Consider the following 23,246-nt stretch of genomic DNA (forward strand, 5'->3'; position numbering starts at 1 on the left):
ATTCTGGTCTGTTTGAGAAAATAAAAACTGAAAAGGAAAGGTAATGTAGTTATTCAGTATTAACAACTACTTTATAAAAAAAAAATGCTACTCCCTTAACTCAATCTTTTTGAAATGTGATTAAAATAGAAATCACCTGAGTTGTATGATAGGGTGAGTTGAATAATGGTGAGATAAGAGCCAGGAAAAGGAATTTTTTTTCTCATGCTATTATAGTTCTACACCTTTGTCTTACTGTGATTAGTTAGCACATAAATAAAACAGAAATTATCCATGTTTTCAAGAACAGAAATAAAAGTGATGCCCCACATGTAGTTTTTCTCATGGGAAAATGTTAAAATGTGTGCAAATATGCAGGTTAAAGTAAGAGTACAAAGTTATTTCAGATGGCATTTTTCTTAAGAACCATACAGCATGTTGAGCTGGAACAAGCCTGTCTGTTTATGACTATTTATTTAGGATTTGTATGCCACCGTGGTGAGGATTGCATGTAAAATAGGCTACTTATGGTAGTCATATTTGTTAATTACTGAGTGTGTCACCAAGGCTGTCTGTGGAGTGTCTCACATAGAGAAATTAAGAATTATTTATGTACATGTATTATGGATAAACAGATTAGTCCCTGTTTCTGCAGGGATGAACTGAGATGACCTCTGTACATTCTTTTCAGAAGTATGATTTAGTGATTTTGAATTTTTTTATTCTATTGCTGTTTGCCAATTAAGCAGAATTCCATTTTTTTAAAAAAAGCAGGTTGCACTCGATACCCTTAGAAGCCACTTCTGGTGGTGTTATTGTGATCCAGCAATTCGTATTAAAATAATCCTTTGTCTGTTACCAAAATGTTACCACCAAGGCCACAAGAGAAAGTAACTACATTTAGTTGGCTCTGCTTTATTTATGAGGCTTTAGGAAGGACTAATTTAGGTGTAATGGAAAATGTGACTTCTGAATAAAAATTTACAATAAACATGTGGACCATATAGCTAGCTGTGTTTGTTCCAAACTGAAGTTGTTTCCAACAGAAAATTGGGTGATTTCTGTAATCAGAGGCACAAAAATAGCAATTTCTATAACAAGAAATTCACTGCCAATTCACCCAATATCCAGGACACATGCATGAGCAACTATAAAATTCTGAATCAGTTCTTGGTCTGACTTTGTTACTTGTGAAAAATCTGCATGTCCCAAACAAATAAACAAACACCAAGGCAACAAACAAGCCAAAAAAATTCAAAAAGATTTATGGATTATTTGTTATTGCTGTCCATGCCCAGAAACAGCTAATCTCTCCCTTGTTCCTCCAGTTCTTAAATAGATTCTTGAGCTCACTGAAGATGTTCTGGGTCAGAAGGACTGAAGGCAGATAACTGGTGTTTCACTGGCTACCTCATTTAGACCAAATGCTAATTAAAGTTTTTGAAAGTGTATGTGAAAGGTTTGTTCAGGAAAATTTTCTGAGCTATTATTTGCATGCTCAAACCAAATTTGGAAGGTTTATAGGTTTTTTCCCCCCAAAAAACTCACTGGAAATCTGTGTATGCTACATTCTCTTTAAGTTCCTTTTATTCTATTATTATACGATTCTTCCTGACATTTATGTAAACACTTAAGAGGTGAATATAATGAGATAAATTTGAGGATCTTCTTTGCATATTTTTGAATGCAGGTGGAATGGCAGAGATATTTTTCATATTTGGCAGGTGGGGAGAATATATTGTCTTTAAGAGTGGGAGTGGGGAATCTTTATTTTAATAGAAGGCTCATCATAGTTTAGATGAAGAAGAAATCAATCAAGGGCAAAGTATAAGAAAAACCAACATGGAGAATGCATTTATTTTTAAATAAGAATTGATTTTTAAAGGTGTCATTGAGTTCTACATTTTGGCCATGAATGGCACTGGTGGTAAAAGGAGAGAGAGGAGATGGCAATTCTGAGCGAGAGGGAAGTCGAGGGACCCTGTCTACGAAGAAAGACAATTAGACCAAAGAACAGAACAGTCATTGGGAGAATGGCAAAGGTTCACAGGAAGCCTCTCAAAGTAGGGCCCCATTACTTGGCAGGACCAGTTTCAAGTGGCTTCTACCTGCCTTACTTTAACTCCCCAGAGATAGTTTTCATCGTGATTCGAGAATGATTACAGTGATTCTCTTACTGGCTCCCTCCATTCTTGCATTTGCATTGCCTCTTTGTACTGGTTTTAGAGCCATGTCTGTGTGGTGATTCGCCTATAGGAACTTGGGCCTTGTCTTACTGCTGTCCTAGTCCTTCCCTTAATGCTCGTGGATTTTTTGTTTTGATGCCAGAATAACATAGTATAAATAATCATAGCATTCTTAAAAATCCTTGAAAATATTCTCTCTCCTTCTAGCAGGCCATTTAATATAACTGTAATTCAATTTATACTTCTTACAGGAGAATATTCCCAAGATTTGTTCAGCCACAGAACAAAGCTGGAGGAAGGTACTTGCTTCCTGCAGAGGCTACCCTAAGTGTCCACACCAAGTCCAGGATGGTTGCCTTAGAAATCTGCATGATGACAGCGGCAATTTAGAGTGACAATGGGACTTTTTAGGAAGACAGTTTGGTCCAGGGGAATTTGTGTAAGCAATGAACCATTCTTTAATTGAAACCACTGGATGTGGTTAGTAGTTTATTTTAAAAACACCATATGTTAGTTCGTTTCCATATTCTGTGACAATCATAGCTTAATCAAAAGCTGCTTGTGACATTTCTGTTGAGTGCTCGTAAAAGAGTGAGTGGCTTGCTTCCTTGGAAGCCTGAACTGAGTGCTCAGTGCCAACATAGTCACAATTACAGTTTGGCTTTTAGGCAATTGTGTAACTTTCGGAGGGTGTGGTAGGTTTTTGTTTATTTTTGTCACTTTCACTAATTTGTCGTATTCATAAATGGATAAAAATGTTTTCTCAGCTTTTGTTTAGTAAACAGTGACTTTTACTCCTTTCTCCCTGGTTCCCCTGGGAGGAAACAAGTTAATGTAACTGTTTCTTGCGTCTCCTTTTTGGCCACAAAGGCAGGCTACTGATCTCATTGGGACGGGATCTATTTGTATGAACCATAAACCTGATCCTCCTTCATGGTAAGGGGACAGGTGCCCCGTTCGCCACCACAGCAGGGTGAGGAAAGAGGTGCAGCCGGATCCTTGGGCCTTCAATGCAGTGCAAGCCAGTTCAGTTCATTTCAGTTCAACCCATTTCGATCCAGCCCAAGAAATGCTTATGGAGCACTTCTTCTTTTCAGGCATAGATAGTCCTGGGCACTGGGCCTGCAGAGATGAAAATTTCGTGAAAAGTGGCCAGTTCAGTGGGGGAAAATGGCACAAATTTCAGAGTGTGATGACTGCTCTAGTGGATTTCTACACCAGGCGGAATGAGAACATAAAGGAAAGCACCGGGGGAGTTTGGCCTCAGAGCAGCAGGAGGATGTCAGGAGGTAGGGTGGGAGGACCAGCAACTGTCAGGTGTCACTGCTCTTCCCCAGGATGGACGAACACAAAGGGCAGGTGAGTTGAGGTGCTTCTACCAAAACATTTCTTTGCCCTTTAGAAGAAAAAATGTGGTGGTTATGTTTCTGTACTTAAACTACCAATGAGAGTCTAGTTTAGGAGACTCTGCTTAGTAATCTGCCTAATATCCATTCCCCTCTTCTTCTTTATCCTCAGAAGCCCAGTTTTATGACAGGAATGTGGCAGCGAAAACACCTTGATTTCCTAGGTTCCCTTGTGGCTAGGGCTGGCCATGTGACTTAGTCCTGACCAATGAGATGCAAGCTTAAGTGTGCTGGATGGTCCTTGGGAGAAACATATTGTTTCCTGATGGAATGGTATAGGTGTTGACACATTTTGATGGGTATTGGTGAGTGAATATTTTAGTTTCATTGTTTACTCCATAAACAGTAAAATATTGTCATGTGTTTTTGTGTCCAGGAAGTAAGGCCTTTGAATTTCACTGACAAAATGATGACGATGATGATAAAAATAAAATATTTATCAAACACAAAGTCTGATCTAGGTATTCTGCAGGTACCTAAAAAATATAACCTTAGTTTTGCTCATCAAAGCCCCTAGAGGTTGATACGCTCTTTTTCAGAGGTGAGGACACTGAAGCTTGCAGAGGTGAGTGACTCACCTGAAACTACATGGTTGACAAGTGGCATTGCTAGGATACCTGGTCTCTCTGACTCCAAGCAAAGCCTCTGAACTACTGCACTAGAGTGATTATGAAAAGGTTGGGTCACGCTGTTTCACAGCTTCACACTAGAGTAAATGAAATTTGAAAGATATGTGCATCCAAATTCAATTTGTGTTGTCAAAATTGACTATTTGTATTGCACTGCAGATAAAGAATGTGAGCAAAATGGATGAAGAACCCTTTCCTCCTCTCCCCTGAAATCCTGTGCGTCTAATCCAGAAGTCTTAGCTTAGGATCAGCAGTCCCGTTGCGCAGCTCTTACTGGTGATTTTTAAAGTAATTATACTTATTACCTGAGGAGGTACAAAAAGCAAACTGTAACTAAATAGCTAAACCTGACTAGATGAAGTGGGTAGTGTGATTAGATTTTGCTGTGGACAGATAGTTTTTCTTTCTGGGTGAAATATCAGTAATCTGTTTATCTTATGTTAAAACCTGTCATTTGTTGATTGATTCATTTATTAATCAATCATTGGCTTATTTACTTGTTCTTTATTTTTAATTTTAAAGTTTGGAAATTTGGTCAGCTATCTTGGTGGCATGTTTTGGAAATATTTCCATTTCAGGTGAGTTTATTATAAAATGTCGCTGAGCCTCCTTGCTGCAGGAGGTGTCAGCCCTCTAATCAGCTCCTTCCGAACAAATGGAGTCATCAGAAAGGTACTTGGTACTGAGAGCACTGGGGAGAATCCCTCAGTAGACCCTAGGATCACATCAGTATCGGAAAGGAAGAAATGCTTCATTCATCCATTTATCCCTTCATTCAGAATATTTATTGAAAGTCTACTGTGTAAAAAGTAGGCACGAGATGCTGGGGTATGATGGTGAGCAAACTGAAAGACTTTTACACTGAGGGAGTTTGTTAGTCTGTTGGGAGAGCATTTACTGATCAAATGCCATACAAAAAAAATGTTAAATTTCCCCTATAGCGATATGATGGAGTGTGGCCCATGGTGCTATAAAGTCTAGTAATAGTAAGATTTGACCAAATTAGCTAGGTTAGGGAATGACTTCTCTGAGAGAGTCCTAGCTGAGATCTGAAAGATGACAAATAAGAAATTTGGTGAAGGTTGAGAAGAACACTGCAGGTAAAAAGAAGAGCAGAGAACAAGGAAGTCTCTTTGCCAGGAAGCAGCATGCTGAGCATAAAGCACTCTTTAAAAAAATAGTTTTATTTATTATGCTATTACAGTTGTCCCAAGTTTTCCCTTTTGCCCCCCTCCGCCCAGTACCCTCCATTCCCTCCAGTAGTCCCCTCCTTAGTTCATGTCCATTGGTTGTGCATTTAAGTTCTTTGGCTTCATTTCCTATACTATTGATAACATCCTCCTGTCTATTCTGTACCTACCAATTTGTATTTCTTAATCCCTGCACCTTTTCCCCCATTCTCTCCCTTCCCCCTCCCAACTGATAACCCTCCAAATGATCTCCATATCTATGATTCTGTTTCTGTTCTGCTTGTTTGAAGTTTGTTTTTTAGATTCAATTGTTGATAATTGTGAATTTGTTGCCATTTTAATATTCATAGTTTTGATCTTCTTTTTCTTAAATAAGTCCCTTTAACATTTCGTATAATAATGGCTTGGTGATAAAGAGCTACTTTAGTTTATTCTTGTCTGGGAAGCCTTTTATCTGCCCTTCAATTCTAAATGATAGCTTTGCTGGATACAGTAATCTAGGATGTAGGTCCTCGCTTTTCAACACTTTAAGTACTTCTTGCCAGTCCCTTCTTGCTTGCAAAGTTTCTTTTGAGAAATCAGCTGACAGTCTTATGGGAATTCTTTTGTAGGCAACTCTCTGCTTTTCTCTTGCTGCTTTTCACATTCTCTTTTTATCTTTAACCTTTGGCATTTTAATTATGATGTGTCTTGGCGTGGTCCTCTACGTCTATCTTGTTTGTGGCTTTCTGTGTTTCCTGGACTTATATGTCTATTTCCGTCATCAAATTAAGGAAGTTTTCTTTCATTCTTTTTTCAAATAAGTGTTCAATTTCTTGCTCTTCCTCTTCTCCTTTTGGCATCCCTATGATTTGAATGTTGGTATGTTTGATGGTGTCCCAGAGTCTCCTTACCCTTTCCTCATTTTTGGGGGGGATTCTTTTTTTCTTCTTTCTGTTCTGATTGAATGTTTTTTCTTCCTTGTGTTCCAAATCATTGATTTGATTCTTGACTTCATCTACTCCACTGTTGATTCATTGTAAATTTTTCTTTATTTCGCTTAGTATAACCTTTATTTTTGCTTGTTTTTTTTTTATGCTGTTGAACTATCCACTGAGTTCCCTGAGCATCCTAATAACTGGTGTTTTGAACTCTGCCTCTGATAGATTGCTTATCTCCATTTTGTTTAGTTCTTTTTCTCGAGTTTTGTTCTGTTCTTTGATTTGGGTCATATTTCTCTGTCTCCTCATTTTGGAAGCCTCCCTGTGTTTGTTTCTATGTATCAGGTAGAGCTGCTTTGACTACCTGTCTTAGTAGTGTGGCCTAACATAGAATAGTGCATCCATAAGTTGGATGGGGTGGAGCCGTAGGTATCACTAGGCGGGGCAACCCTGTCAACTAGGTTGATAGAGTCTCGGATATGGTATGGCCGCTCTGTGGCTCTGTGTGCAGGAGGGCTCAGAAGAGGTACAGTGGCCACTGCCTGGCCTCTGGCATTTTGTCTGGAAGGAAGTTGTCCTCCAGCACTTGCCCTGATGCCAGACACTTCAGTTTCTCCCCGTATGCCACTGGTGTCCTTCCAGCTGTTGGGAGCTTAGAGGGAGCGAGTCTGTGTAAGTCCTAAGTCTGTTGTGGGCCCTTTAAGAGGAGATGCCTGAGAATACTGCAGTTTCTTCCTTTACCCCAACTCCCACTGGCTTTTACAGCTAGAAGTTATGGGGACTTATCTTCCTAGCACTGGAACCCTGGTTTGGGTGGTCTGCTGTGGGGCTGAGATATTCCTTCCAATTTTTATCCACCGCACATAGATGTGGGACCGTCTGTTCCGTGTCTGCATCCCTTGTACGTGTCTGAATGAATGTGACTTCTTTAATTCCTTTGTTGTTGGACTTCCATACAGCTTGATTTTCTGATGATTGTGGGTGATAGTTATTTTGTAGTTTAGTTGTAATTTTTGCTGTGGTTGTGGGAGTAGGCAAGCCGTGTTTACCTACTCCTCCATCTTGACTGGCAGTGTGGAAAACACTCTTGTTAGGACACGCCACTAATGCTCCTGAATATGGAGAGGTCTCATTGAAAAAAATTCCATCTAAAAAATAATTCCATTTTCTTTGACTAGTATTTGAGAAAACAAAAGTTAGCAATTTCAGGTTAATGATTGGACATATAGTATGTTAAATGCACATGGTAAGTGAAAGCATCCATTTTTTATGTAAGCTTTAATAGGACTTTTAACTTTCCAACTTCATATTTTTTTCCCTAATTCTGTTTTATCTACTTAATCATCTCCAACTTTTGCTTACATGTCATTACCTTTTCCCCTCCGCAATATTCTTTTTACTATAGCGGTGTGTCAAACAAAGGATTTGCTTTCGAATCACTGATGAGTCTCAGCAAAAGCTTCTGGTGTTGGCAGGAGAGGTGCATTCCTAACTTCTCTAGTGGCTCCGTGACTGTCGATTTGACGTCATACTCTACTGGCAGTCAAGATCCTCTCCTGAGGATACCAGTTCTGCAGTTTAGAGTATGAAAGGGTGGAGGAGTGCACCATCCTGGGTGAGTGCTTTTGGAGCATTGACTTTAAACCATGCGCACGCCTTTTCTGTCTGTGACTCACATGATGTAAGGAAGAGATGGAGATCATATGACAGGGTCAAGAGGATACAAAACCTCAGCCCTGCTTTTGCTCACTCAATGACTTCCTCCCCAAATGCCCAAATGACTTTATGGGCATTGCCAGAGTGTGGAATGGCATCTTACTCTGACGATTCTGTGGTTTTGGTTTGTTATCTTACTCTGTCATAGATAGGGCAAGAAGAGAAATTTTCTGATGCAAAGGGAGATTTTTGCATTTCCTTTTGTCCAGACAATGGCCAGAGGAATTTTGAAACTCTTTTGTACTACATAGTTCAGGGTATTTTTTTTTTTTCCACTGTACTTTTTGAAGTCTGTGAACAGAAAATGTATGTTTTCCTTAAAAAGAAATCAGAAAAGGCCCCTGGAGGGCCTCATTGATTGTAGTGAAATATATTTTTTTATAGCTCTTTTCATGTTTTCACACACTGCTTTTTCCTCCTTTGCTCCAAGTTGCATTTTTCCATCAGACTTATTTTGGATGGCATTGAGAATTTCCCTGGGCTTTTTTGTGCTCTGTTCAAGGGACATTCAGAGAGCTAAGCTGAGTTAACTGTATGTTGCAAAACATTTTATTTTTGTGTAGTGCCATATAATTTATAGAGGCTTTTATACACAGTATCCAGTTGTTCCATAACCCTTGCTGCAGTTAGAGCAAGAATTATTCCTGTTTTAGAAATACAAATCAGAGGTTCCCACAGGCTAACAACTTCCTGAAGTCACACAGCCTGTATTGGCAGAACCAGGCTCCGGACAAGGCCTTTGGACTCCGGGTCTGCCTTTCTTATACTATATCATGAAGCTGTACCAGTGGAGTGGTTGAGCTGGAAATGAGGAGCATTTGATGGGTGCAGTCAAGACCTGGAGGAGCCCATGATTCATTTCTCCAAAGCTTGGTGTTTTCAAAATTAGAAAATTACAGCTATGAATAGTTTTTTCCACTTGATTGGTCTAAAGTCAATTGAATCCTGTGGAAAACTCCTTTGAAAGTGGGTTGCCTTGGCAATGGAAGGGTATAGCAGTGTAACAGCTTTTACTGTATTTGAAATTCCAGCAGTTTAGGTGACAGTTGTGTCTTTCTGAAGGGCATGGGCTGAGTCTGAATGGACTTTTCCAGTTGCTCATCAGCTTGGCTGGCATTGCTCTTATTACAGCAGTCACTCGCGTCCACAGATGTCTTTTTAAAATCTTATGTTGTTTACTATCTGAGCTCATGATATGTAGAAGTATCTTCTTTGTGGCATATTACATCGCTTGTTATTGCCAGCAAGTAGTTGGTGTTAGGAAATGCTTGCTGACTTGAGTAGGAACATGTCACATTTGTGACTTGACTTTATAGTTAATAAGGGCTGCCTCCTCCAGGGTTATGTTGGATCTGCACAACAACCTTGTGAGAAAACTAATGTCCATTTTATCATTCCCTTATTTCACAGGTGAAGAAAAGCAAGATTTACCAATATCACACAGTGGTTAAGACCACAGCCTTGAAATTATAGTTTGAGTTCAGATCCTAGGATGTCTTGCTGACTATCTTTTTGGTGGGGGATGTCACATGACTATTGTAAGCCTCAGTTCTTATAGTCTGTAATATAAGGTGCAAAAGATAATCTACTTCACTGGCTTGCTGTGAGGCCTTCAAATGGCACTGGCAAATAATAAGGCTCACTGTATACTGATGATTGTTAAGTGATGTGATCACATTAACACATTAGCAAGGAGTGGAGTCAGGACTTGAACCTGAGAGTTTCAACTCTGTCTCCTACCTCATCGTCTTTTCAACATACCATTCCTCAGCAAGTTCCTTCTTTTTCTCTTCCACGAACAGGCAGCTGCTGCACTAAGTTATTAGTGAGGGGGATGGGTTTTTGGAATAAAAAACTTAGAGATGCTGCAAGAGCATTTGAACTCCTGGAATAAAGTCGGCAAATTATTCTAAAAATGGAGAAACACCTACCCTCTCTATTATTAAGAGCTGTTTGGTTCTAACCCAAATTTAGCTTTTTAAAAATTCCCCCTCTCTCAATTCCATTAATAGCATATGAGTACTTTTGGATGTACCAGTTGGTGTGACGTATCTGCTGTCACTGGTTGGGGATTAAGGAGAGATGTTGCATTTCCCCATTATAAGTCCCCTGACCCACAGTCTGTTCCTGTGGTGGGCCTGGTGAGAGCGAGGGGTGCCGCTGACAGGCTCATGGGAAACAAAACTGTGGTCTCATTTGCACTGTTCTCTAAGCAAATCAGTTGAGATTGGCGGCCAAACAAAAAATTGGTTTGAGATGGTACTGAATTAGGATTGTCCCTTGAGGTGTTTGAGGTGAAAAGCCATTTCCATCATGGCTTTTTTTTTCCCCCCTCCAGGGAGTCCTTCTAGAACTTTCTAAGGGGGACTAGCCTGGTGGCTGCTTTGGGCCCCCATCACTACACATCTGTCATGTTTGCCTGCAGGGGTCCTCAGTGCTGCACCGTAGTCTTCATGTGTGAGCACAACTTTACCTCGGTGAGCACTCGCCTCTTCTCTGAGTGTACAGTCATACCTTACTTTATGGAGCACGTGACAGGTTACAAAGCACACTTGTATACATAAATGATTCTGATAGGTTTTTAGAGGTTATTATTCCTACTTGACACGAGAAACTCTAGATCGAAAGGTTAGATGAGTCCCCCAAGGAGAGGGGTAAGTGTGAGAAATAGGACTTGAGCACCGCAAGTCTGGTGCTTCTTTTCATACTGGTTTTCAAAATCAGTATTTTCCCTTTGACTGAATTAATTAGTTGGTTAGTTAATAGCTTATCAAATGTCTACAAAAGATTTAGGTGTCTTGTAATAATTAAATAGGGGTGAAAATAGATACCATAACCAGGGAGAACATGTAGTATGCAGAACCACTAGGGCCAGTGTTGTTACTAGAGGTGAATTTAATTTGACTCTGAGCTTCCTGGCAGCCAAGATAAAAAGAAAGACACAATCAGGTACATGTTTTTTATCAGGAAAGGAAAAGCAAGCATGCTGAAGGGAACTGAAGATTTTACTAAGATTGTATTCTAAAAGTAATGTTTTGCTTGAGGTTATAGATAAGGGACAATAAGAATAATGGAAATTAATCCTCTCAATGAAATTATATAACTACAATACAGTAGTCCTCTCTTATTCATGGGGAATATGTTCCATGGCCCTGAGTGGAATTCTGAAACTGTGGAATATACCAAATTTTATATATACTATGTTTTTTTCCTATACATACATACTTATGCTGAAATTTAATTTATAAATTAGGCACAGTAAGATAATAACAACAATAAGTAACAGTATAAGAGGATAGGTATAACAATGTGCTATAATAAAAGTTATATGAATGTGGTCTCTCTCTGTCTCCGAACATGGTACCGTACTGTACCAACTCTTCTCATGGTGATGTCAGAGGATACAATGCCTACATGCAGCGACGCGTGGAGGCGAACAACATACGCACTGCAGTGTAGCGATAGGCTACTACAAAGGTTACTGGAACACAAGCACTGCCATACCACAGGGGGCAAGCTGATCATCAGGAAGGATACTAAGGGGCTAAGAGGCAGGGAGTGTGCACAGCGTGGATACATTGGACAAAGGGATGATTCATGAGTGAGTGTCCCACTCACTCCTGGTAGGAGGGAGTGGGACAGCATGAGATTTCATCGTGCTACTCTAGTGGTGCACAGTTTAAAACTTATGAATTGTTTATTTCTGGAGGTTTTCATGTAATATTTTTGGACTGTGGTTGACTGTGGGTAACTGAAGCTGTGGAAAGCAAAACTGTGGATAAGTGGGCATTATTGTAACATAAAAATGCATTGCAAGGGGGCTGGGAGCTAACATTTATTGGGTGCCAGTATGTGTCAGGCACTATACTGGGGACTTTTCTTGCCTCATTTTATTTAACCCTACAAAATTTTAATTATTACATCTACCTTTTGAGGTTATCATTATACCCACTTGATGATAAGGAAACTCAGCCTCAAAGACTTCGTCATGATCTGTAGTAAGGAGTAAACCTGTGACTGAGGGCCAGACCGCGACTCATTCCAGAGCTCACGCTGTCCCCACTCTAGCAGGTTGTTACAGTGCTTCAAAGAGGCAAGTGAACTAAAAGCCAGTATATCGTGTTCTAGTGCTTCTATGTCTTCCAGGGATGCCTTTTTAGAGGACCAGGTTAGAGGGTATCTTGTGTAAATGCCCCTTCTCTCTTCCAGGCCTCAGTAGGATGTAGGTAGTAGAAATCTCTTGTTCTGTTGCTCCTTGAGAGTGTTTCTTTAAACTAGGAATAATAGTTGTTTCTTTTGTTGTTATTGAATACCACTCACTCTATATACATTATCTTCTTTAGTTCTCCCACAGCCCATTTTGCAGATGAGGAAAGAGAGGTTGCTGAGGTTAGGTGAGTCACAAAGGGTCTTACAGTGGCTCAGTGGCAAGACTGAAACACAGATCTCTCTGGCTTGAATGAGCACGGGCTTCACTGTTGTGCTCGTGGGCCTCTTGTTAAGCAAGTGGTAAAGCTGTTAATCTCTTGAAAAACAAACAATCAAACCATGATATTAATCTAGACTCTTTTTCTGGAAACATCTCATCTCAGCACTGAGATAGACTGCAGGGTTACCTACAGGCAAGTCCGAATTTGCCTTGACAGGCACTGGGTCAGCTTCAGCACATGTTTGAGCTTCGGTATACAGAGCTTCACATCGCTTGTCATGAACGATACGACATTGACATGCTGAATTTCCAAGGAAAGTGTTCCTGATAACTTTCATAACCATAGGAAAACCTTGAAAGGTTCCAGCGGATTTTGTTTTATGTTTTATGTGGTCTCTGGGGAAGCTCCCAGGGTGAATTAACTACTAGATATAGGGGTGTCAAGAATGGACATGGACACATTTGAGTTTGGGGAATGCAGCCACATGTAATGGTTTTAGTTTAGAAGAGTTCATACAGAACTGTACTTTTTGACAGTCCTTCAATACTGTGATCAGTTATGTAAGTGAAGTCACTCCCATTTTGTGATTATTCTGATAGACTGCTAGTCACTACCCCCACCATCATTAGAATCAGAATAGGTCACATTCACTAAGTATTTTTCTGAGTGCTTGACAAGTAGTAGCTTATTTAATCCTCATAACCAGCCTATGAGGGAGGTATAAATTTTTACTCCATTTTTTTAGATGCAGAAATGTAGAGAGGTGAGTAACCTACTCAAGGTGCACAGCTGATAAATGGTTTGTTCCCTGTACTAGTCTCCTCTTTATATATGGTGGATCAAAAATATATATATATCCTATATCCCTCTTTATTTTAAGTTACAATGCAACCAGTTGATATGCAAGTGTTTTCAACTCCTTAAAAACAGAAATTAAAAATAATAGGGGCAGGGGTGCAGAAAACAGCTTAAGAATGCCAGGCCTGTTGGAGGAGACCATGCCCGCGCAGCCTAATGCTTGCAGTGGGGCAAGTGCCAGATGACTGGGAATCTCTACTGAGCTCATGTAGTTTGGTTCATAATGGGTTTCAGTGTACACATTCAAAAGCTGATTAGAAGTCCAGAAAAACGTCAGTCTTATGACATTGTTCTTGAGAGGTTTCCTCACAAGGTAATGTGCCTTGTGTCAATCATTGACCGGGGTATACTTTTGCCTAAAGTCCACTTGCTCCAGGAGCTGAATATTGGACTGAGAATTGTAGATGTATATATTAATAAAGAACAAATTGGTAGAAAGTTGCGGAAGAACAGCGGAGTGATTAAGCAGTCTGTAGCCCTGGGTAGCAAATTGGTTACGGCTGAAACCAGCTTGACCTGGTTTAGTACACGTGACCTTGAGCCAGTTTACTAACTTCTCTGAGTCACAGTTTCCTCACCTGAAAAATGGGGATAGTTCTACCTAACTCGTGAAGTTGTGATGATTACGTGAGATAATCATATAAAGTGCTTAGTCTGGTGACTGGCATAAGCTTTCTTTTCTTCTTCTTCTTTTTAAATTATATTTACTGATTTGGGAGAGAAACATCGATTTATTGTTCAACTTATTTATGCATTCATTGATTGATTCTTGTATGTGCCCTGACCAGGGATCGAACCCACACCTTGGAATATTGGGAAGACACTCTAATCAACCGAGCTACCTGGCCACAGCCTGACTGGCATAACATTTCAGTAAATATGTGCCATATCAGGTTGCCCATTAAAAATGGGTAAATGATGTTCTGAGTCCATTCAGATAGCATTATACATGAAGAATTAGAGCAAACAGTTTGACCAGGATTGGGAGTGACCAAAAAGAGTATTCTGGAGAAAATTTAGGTAATAGTATTTCAGTTTGTGCACGCAGTTGGTGTCACTGGAAGAATGAGGCTCCTATGAGCAAACTCTGCGGAAGTCATTTTCCGACCTGAAAGGAGCGATGGTGGTCCTGTGGTAGAGCAGAGAGAGCCCTGAGCTGGTGCACACTCGAGAGGTGGAGTTGTATGCTAGCTGTGTGCCTTTTACCAGCTCCTTGACATTGGGCACAAATTGGGCTTCAATTTACTGAGCTGTAGAATGAGCGGTTGGTGTAGGTAATCTCTAAATTTTCTTCTCGCTTTCATGTTCTTCTGTAAATTAGTTTAGGTTATAAGAAACTAGATAAACAAATCAGTAAAAAAGAAAGTTGCCATAAAAGCTTTTTATAGATAATCCCAAATAAAGCAGAAAGGAAATAACTGAAAATAAAACAAAAACTCCAAAGTAGGTTGCTGGAGATTGTCTTTTATTCCAAAATGTTTCTTAGGGCCAAGTGACCCTTTACTGTCTTTCAGTGATTTCTTTGGAGAAATGTCCTCAGCTCATTCATAGGCTGAGGATCTTTTGCTTCCTTCCTTGACTGAAAAAAATTTCTTTTCAATTCTTTTCACTGCAACAGCAGGAGTGGCCCCAAAGGATGCAGCCACAGGAAGTGTCTTTACTTCGATTGTTGCCAGTGGCAGTACAGCCCTTTTCTGAGTTGCCCTGGGCTGTCACCAGAGTGAACGTATGAATGAATCAAATGAATAGGGAATATAAGTCCAAATAACAGAACACAGTTTTATTTTTCTCCCAAATAACAGTTTGTCTTGAGCAAAGGGTCATTTAAACTGGAGATATAGTTGGCATGGTGACCTGGAAAGGCTTGTCACTTTCTTCCTACAATACTTCCTGCAAAGTTTTCCTTTGGTTTGGAACTTGTTCGAAGTGGCTGTTACAATTTTTCTTAAAATATTGGTGAACAGGGAGCAATGATTAAATGTAGAGTACCTTCTAGAACTGGTCTTTGTCTTTCATAGTTTCAAGGTAATAAGATGTTTCTCAGAAATTTAGCTCTTCTTTCTCTGGTAGTGCTTTGAGGGCAGTAGTAATATATAGTGGGGTGACAACATCACAAATCAGTTAAACCTCCACACTGAATATTTGAGACAACTGAGGAAAATTGACTTGGCCAACACGGCCCAACGAGTTAACTAAGGCCCCTAATACACAAACAAGTATTTTCGCTACCACACCACAATTCCTTCCTCTATGGGGCTGTGGCTTCCTAATTCTAACAAAACTTGAATTCGTCACAGCAATAACCATCTTCTGCCAAACCTGGAACTTCAGAAGAGTGGAAAGATTTTCCTTTTTTCTGAAGTCATGCTTCTAAATGAAGCTGAGGGTCAAATCCACAAGGATGTGGCTGCCAAGCTCTCCTGAAACTGAGACTCTCTGGAAGAGCAAAGTGAAAGCATTCGTGATGGAACTAAAGCTCCCAAGGCAATTAGTGAACAAGTGGGCCCTCAGTTCAGACAGGGGATGTTTCCAGGGGCTGTCGCCATCAGCCTGGAGTAATCCTTGGCAGTGCAAAGTAGAATATTATAGGTAAAAACATGTTTTATTTTGAAAAAAAAATAGATTTACAGAAAGTTGCAAAAGATAATACAGAGGTCCCATGTACCCTTCACCCTATTTCCCCCAATGGTTACATCTTATGTAATTATAGTGTAGTATCAAAACCAGGAAATTGACACTGGTACAGTGTGTGTGTAGAGTTCCCTGTCATTGTATCACCTCTGTATAGACTCGTGTAGCCACAGCCACAGTCAAGATACAAAAGAGTTCCACTTCCACAAATACCGTTCTAGGGCTGTTTCTTTATCGTTTCACTCTCTCCTTTCACACCATCCCTAGCCCTTGGCACCTACAATCTGTTTTCCATCTCTGTAATTTTGTCGTTTCATGAATCTAAATAATTCATACAGTATGCAAACTTTTTAGATTGGCTTTTTACCAATCTGCATAATGCCCTTGGGATCCATCTAAATTGTTGCAAATAGTTTCATTTTTTTTAGTAAGTAGAAATCTGTGCTATAGGTACATTACAGTTTGTTTAACTGTTTACCTACTAAGAGATATTTTGGTTGTTCCAGATTCAGGTTATTTGAAATAAAGCTGCTACGAACTGTTTTGTAGAGGCCTTGAATGGACATCATTTCATATCTCTGAGATGAATGCCGAGGTGTGCAATTTGCTCAGCTTTATGAGAAATGTATGTTTACTTTTTAAAGAAACTTCCCAACTATTTTTCAGAGTGATTTTTACCATTTTACCTTCCTGCCAGCAATGTATGCGCAGTCTACTTTCTTTGTACTCTCACCGGCATTTGGTGGTTTTACCATTTTTTATTGTATCTGTTCTGATTGGTATGTAGTAATAGTCTTGTTCTGGTCCTAACTCGCATTTTTGTAATGGCTAATGGCGTTGAATATCTCTTCCTGTTCTTATTTGACATGTGTATATTCTCTTTGGTGGAATGGCTATTTGTATGTTTTGTCAATACTGGGATTGTTTATTTATTTATTTTTACTGCTGAGTTTTGTGAGTTCTTTATATATTCCAAATAGGAGTCGTTTGTCAGATATGTCGTTTGCAAATGTTTTCTCCCAGTCTATAGCTGGTCTTTTCATTCCCTCAGCAGGATTTTTCACAGAGCAAGAGGTTTAAGTTGTGATGAAGTCCAATTCATTGACTGTTTTTTCTTTAATGGATCATACTTTCTATGTCATGTCTAAAAGCTCTTCAGTAAGCCATAGGCCTGGTGTTCCCCTTTGTTATCATCTAACATTTTACATTGAAATGGATGGCCTATTTTGAGTTGATTATTGTACAAGGTGTGAAATTTAGGTCAAGGTTTATTTTTAAAATGTATTTTTCCCTCTAAATAAAGAGATATCTGTGTGAAAATGCACACGTGATAAGTCTATGTAAAGTTATTATGTTGCCCACTTTTTATATTTAGATAATGTCCCCTAAGCGAAATGGCCCCTGCAAAGAAATAAAAAAGAAAAGAGTAACCTAAATTTGATAGTGTTTTGGACTGCTGAGTTAGCAGACTGAGGAGTTAGCAGGTTTCAGGCAGAGCAGGATCTAAAGGAGTGCATCTCCGTCCCTGACTTTATTTCCTGATTACCACCTGAGTGCGTTGCGCTTGGTTTGAGTTGGACAGTAGATCTAACTACAGAGCAGACTCTGGAGCTGATACTTGTCACCGGAGACCCTGCAGTGGACCTGGAGCTGCAGTTCAAGGCTCTCCTTAAGGGGGGGAAGTGGGGTCGGAGTCCAACTTTGTATTTTCTCTCGATTAGAACTTAAAGCCTTGATAAGAGAAATAATAATTGATGCTTAATAATGAACTTGTTAAATAAAATGTGTTTTGGAAATGTCCTCTTTGATATAAAAATGTATTTTGTTTACATGTATATAATGCTACCGTGGGTTAATTGATTAACAGGTTTTCTTTAAAAATATGTGTGGGTTTGTAATGTCATGTTATAAATCTTGTGTGTCCTCTTGGAATTGACAGTCAACTAGCGACATCATAATAATGCCAATGAAATATAAACTGTCTTGAACAATACACATCAGTGACTGATGGCAAGGGGCATTGAGCTTATTTTCTCTCTTTTTTGTTTCTCTTTAATTTTTTGAATGAGATAACTATATGATGCATGTTATTTCATTCTTATATTTCTTATTTACATGCCCTCAGTTCTTGCTCCCAGGTACAAGTTCTGAAAAAGAGCAACTTTTGCCCTGGCTGGTGTGGCTCAGTGGATTGAGTGCCAGCCTGAGAACCAAAGGGTTGCTGGTTTAATTCCCTGTCAGGGCACATGCCTGGCTTGCAGGCCAGGTCCTCAGTGGGGGGCCCACAAGAGGCAACCACACATTGATGTTTCTCTCCCTCTCTTTCTCCCTCTCTTTCCCTCTCTTTAAAAATAAATAAATAAAATCTTAAAAAAAAAAAAAAGAAAAAGCAACCTTTGAATGAACTCTGTTAAGAAACCTTGTGAAATTAGGTTTGGGATTTGAACAGAAAAAGAATAGAAAAATAATCTGAGTTTTTAGGAAAGAAAAAACAGGATGGCTTGATGAAGTTGTAGGTGGGCTCTGTGGAAAGCCAGAAAATAACCTTTTTGGCCCATGGATTAGGGACAAGGGCAACCCTAACACTGATTTTAACTGGACCAATACCATGTCAATTGACATCAATGAGTGGAACACCCACATCTGTGATGGGATTTTTTTCAAATGGGCAAAGAAACAGGGACCATCACATTTAAAGCTGAGGTGTGACAATATCACATAGATCGGTTTCTACATCTGATGGGCCCGATTTTGTTATGAAAATACCTATCAAGTGTCCTGTCAGGCATTTTGGAAAAAGTATGTTTGTCTATGTCTTTTATGAAAACCTAAATCTGTCGACCTGCCTCAGTGCAGAAACAGTGACCATAGCTCTGCTGATGTATTTTATATTTCTTTGACACCATAATCTTCATTCTTCTGTCTCCCTCCTCCCCTGGCCCTCATTTCTCCTTCGTTGACTTGGGAAGCCTTTTCATGAAAACCCCACTTCCATCTTTGATCTTTGTGTGCTCTTTTATGGTGATGTCTCCTGGAACAAGAGGACAATCTAGGTACAGAGTGTCTACAGTCGCTGAAATGTGTGCAGTCTTGACATCTGACTCACAGAGGGAACCTCTCCTGTCATCAGAGTCACATAGGGCCAAACTGTTCTGCCTCAGTGGCATTGACTGTCTTGGCCTTTGTGCGTGGGGAGCCAGCAGAATCTCGGCAGCATCAGGTGTGAAGGCTGCTCTTGTCTCATATGCACAAGTTCAGAGCCTCATTACCCTAATTTCCAAGGAAGGAAATGTGAGGCTGTTGGGCGAGTGCCTTCTGAGTGAACATTTTTGCTGTATGATCCCCACTTTTCCCCCAGGATTCATGGCTGTATATCACCAAATTGTGCCCACTAAGAATTTATTACTATTCATAGAAATGAGATTGTTATGAAACTTTGATTACCTTTTTTTTTTTTTCCTGTAAAATTTGCTTGGTTTTGCATGTGTTCCAGATCCTAGGGCACTTCCCTGCAAAGTTCAGTGTAAGCCGATCCCAGGCTGGTCCAGGGTGTCATCCTTCCAGACCCAAGTGAGCTTTTTATAGTCCTGTTGCAGCAGATTCCTTTCCCTTTTGCTTCTTTATGCTAAATTTAGGAGAGCGAACAATCATCTTAGAGAAGTTTCTCAGTAGTCAGCTTTCAGGAATAGCTCTTTGTTTTCTTTGTCTTAACTTATAAAGTCTATAACCTTCTGTTGGAAACTTAACCCATGGTGATAAGGGTAATAGGAGCAATACTAGGAGTAGTATGATGTCATAGGTAAAAATAAGCCTCTATCAGTTATATTTCCCAGAATGGCAATAAAGGGATTTTCCTTGTAATTTAGACTGGGATCATTTTAGCTGTTACACCCTTTGCCAGATTCATTACTACTCCTTTAATGGTAGAAAAACTTGGTTTCTGCTCAAAGTATTTTTCATAGAATTTGAACACAAAGGGAATTTTAGGGCTAGCTATGCTATCTGTCACCAAAGTAAAAGTCTTTGCTGCAACTTTTCTGACTGATCATAATTCATACTCCTAGGGCCAGGGACTCTTGCTTGCACTGTGGTCCATTCCATTTATGGATAGTTTTAATCACTAAAATGCCTTTCATTACAATGGAGCAAAGTCAGACTTCTCGTGATTTTGACCCTTTGGTCTTAATTGTGCCCTTGATAATACAATTAATCATTTTCCTTTTTCCACTTAATAGCCCTTGAAAATAAGGAGGAATTGTAACATCTCTCAGCTTTGCATGACTTGATGTTTTTATGTTAATTTTATATTCTGTTTACCTTCTTCCAAGTCATCCTAAGAGTATCGAATAGAACAATGCATTACTTTTCCAAACTGATCTTGGTTCACCAGTCAATTCTCTTTGTACTTACGTCTTTCTGCACCTTTGCATTGAAACTAGAATGATGACTCACTTGTGCTTCCTGCTCTTCGAACGCCTTTGCTCCCACCTGATGCTTTTACTCCCCATTCTTTTCTTGTGTCTTTCTGTATTGTTGTACTTTGTGTTTTGTTTCTTGTTTCCAGTTTTACATTGTACCCTAGTCATGTCTGGTTTTCTGTTATTTCCTGCTTAAATCACTTTGGGTAACTATTGGGCTGGCCAAAAAGTCTGTTTAGTTTTTTTCCATAAAATAAAAGATATTTTTCATTTTCATCAATAAGTTTATAGATTTGGATATTTTGAGTATGTTGGCTATCTCCTGCTATTGGCTTCAAGTAGGTACAGGTCAGGGGTGCTGCTAACCATCTTCTAATGCACAACAAAGAGTCATTTGGCCAAAATGTCAATAGTATTTATGCCTACTTGACCAAGTAGAGACTCTGCCCACCACCTTTGACACATTTGATCGGTCACAGCACCTTCTCCATCTACTGCATACGTTGTTTTTTTTGCATTTCAGTTGCATTTTTACCTTTCTTGAAAGAATAAATCATAACACACTGGATTTCTTCCATCTTCAATATTAAAATGGCTGCACAAAAACTCACCAATTTTGATAAGTTTTTTTAAATGCCCACTGATATGACAGCTGTCACAATAAAATCTAATAAAATTGTTTTAAATGATGTTTAAGACAACTAAGCACTGCAAGAGCCATTGTACGGAAAAAACCAAACTCTTTGGCCAGCCCAATACCTGTGATCCCACTTCTTCCACTAATAGCTGTCAGAGCGGTGCCTTTACAGGGAGTGTGGTCAGACCACCGTTTAGTCACGTGGTAATATTCTTTAGAGTGCGCTTCCTGACTGTGTCCTACAGCAGTGGATTACAGGTGTGCTGAGAAACTCATTTCCGCAGGTCCTGGAGCGCTGGCCTGGCCTCAGTGGACATAGGTGTCAAGTAGCCTCTACATACTTCACACAAACATCATTTTCTATGTGCTTCGTTGTGGGCTACTGCCTTCAGCACTGCCTCAGGGAACCACGGGTTACCAGTAAGTTATGGGATAGGGTTATTTTATTTTGTTTTATTTATTTATTATTTTTTAATCCTTACTCAAGGATATATCTATCCATTGATTCCAGACAGAGGAAGGAGGAGAGAAAGAGAGAAACAGAGAAACATTGATGTGAGAGAAACAGAGAAACACAGATGTGAGAGATCAGTTGCCTCCCCAATGCCCCCCAACAGGGGACTGAACCCACGACTCAGGCATGAGCTCTAACTGGGAAGGGAACCCATGACCTTTTGGTTTACAGGATGATGCTTCAACCAACCAAGCCATACCAGCCAGGGAAGGATTAGATATTTTGCTTAACTCAAGATAAATGATGCAGTCATTTAATCAGAAAAGGAAACAAGGCTTTCTTGGTATAACACAGTCTTTGTAAACCCATCGTGGCTCCTGGTAACCTTTCAGGTTAGAATGAGTGGTGTGAATGTGGCTGGGTGCTGTTGGCAGTCTCTGTGTGCAGATGCCCATCGCAGGCTCACCTGGATGGTGTGAAGGCAGATCGCCTGTGTTGATCACAGTCCTCTCATTAGACGTCTCTAACCTCAAACGATGGCTGGTAGTATGTCAGGCAAGGTCTGTGAAGGCTGGGGCTTGATGAAACAATGGAACTTGGAAGTATGCTGATTTTCAGCTCCTGCTTTTATGTGGCTGGCACAGGCAAGTGGGCAAGTGCTAAGGGAAGTGGAATCCAATATCTGGAGCACTAAACAAACCGGAGTGCTTGGTAATGACCAGATGTAAAACAGTTCTTTTATTATTCTATGAGAGGTCATTAAAAGAATATATTTAAAGGAAAAGTTAAATCTTGATTTTTTTGAACTTTTTCTACCATGTCTATTTCAAAATATGAACTCAGATCAAAATTTTGTGGAAAGATCTACTTTTTCCTTTGTATTTTGGTAACCAATATTCCAGAGTGACAAGTGCTAGCTGCAGTGACTTTATGATTTTTCACAACAAATCTTTGAAGCTGCAGTTCTCAGACTTGAGCAGATATCAGAACCACTTGAAGGTCTTGTTGGAAATTCAGATTTTTGGCCTTACTCCCAGAGAGTTTGACTAAGTAAGGGTGTTGCTAAGGAATGCTTTATAAAAGCATGCCATGTGGATTCTCTTGTAACTGGTCAGAAGACCAAACACTGAAAAATATTGGATGTAAATGGTGATGCTTTTCTACTTCCCAGCTGGTGGATGCTTTGCATTGTATTCCCAAAGCATCATTTGCCTTGGAGACTTGTATTTTGCCCCCGGCACATGTCTCTTGTATTGTTTTGAATTCAGGACCATCCAACCAAACTGAAGTCATCACCAGCAGTTTGTATAACTTTATGCAATGTCTGGTCAAACGTCATATGTTGTCTTTGGTCCTGACATGCAGAAAACACTCAAATTATTAAGATGGACAGTACAATATTACCTTACATTTGTGTGTAGTTATACTATTAAGCAGTATTTTCACTGACATTGTCACAGTTGATCTTTTCTTAAATTAAAAAACTATAATAAGATGTCAAACTTTATTGTTAACTCAGTTACTCTTTACAAAAATCTTTTGCAGTTGGTAATCTTATTTTCATTTTATGAAGTAAGAAGCTTAAGGTTGTGAATAAATGGTAGCAGTGATACTCCAACCCATACTATTTATACCTCAAAATTAGGCAGCGTTTATTATGTGCTAGAGACTATGATGTACATGTGGTTTATTCTCTTTCAATCTTCATAAGTACACTGTGAGGTAAGTATTATTATTACCTTTATTATCATCATAACTTTTTTTAAAGTTGGCACTTGATAAGGTTAAATAA

General features: G+C 39.5%; 1 protein-coding gene across 7 annotated transcripts in view; it reads left to right on the plus strand.

Annotated features, from left to right (window-relative positions):
• SLC4A4 (solute carrier family 4 member 4) overlaps window positions 1-23,246 on the plus strand; it is a 385,416-nt gene that overhangs the window by 137,411 nt on the left and 224,759 nt on the right. The window lies entirely within an intron of this gene.

The sequence above is a fragment of the Desmodus rotundus genome, chromosome 4 (assembly GCF_022682495.2).
Source record: "Desmodus rotundus isolate HL8 chromosome 4, HLdesRot8A.1, whole genome shotgun sequence".
Lineage (NCBI taxonomy): Eukaryota > Metazoa > Chordata > Mammalia > Chiroptera > Phyllostomidae > Desmodus > Desmodus rotundus.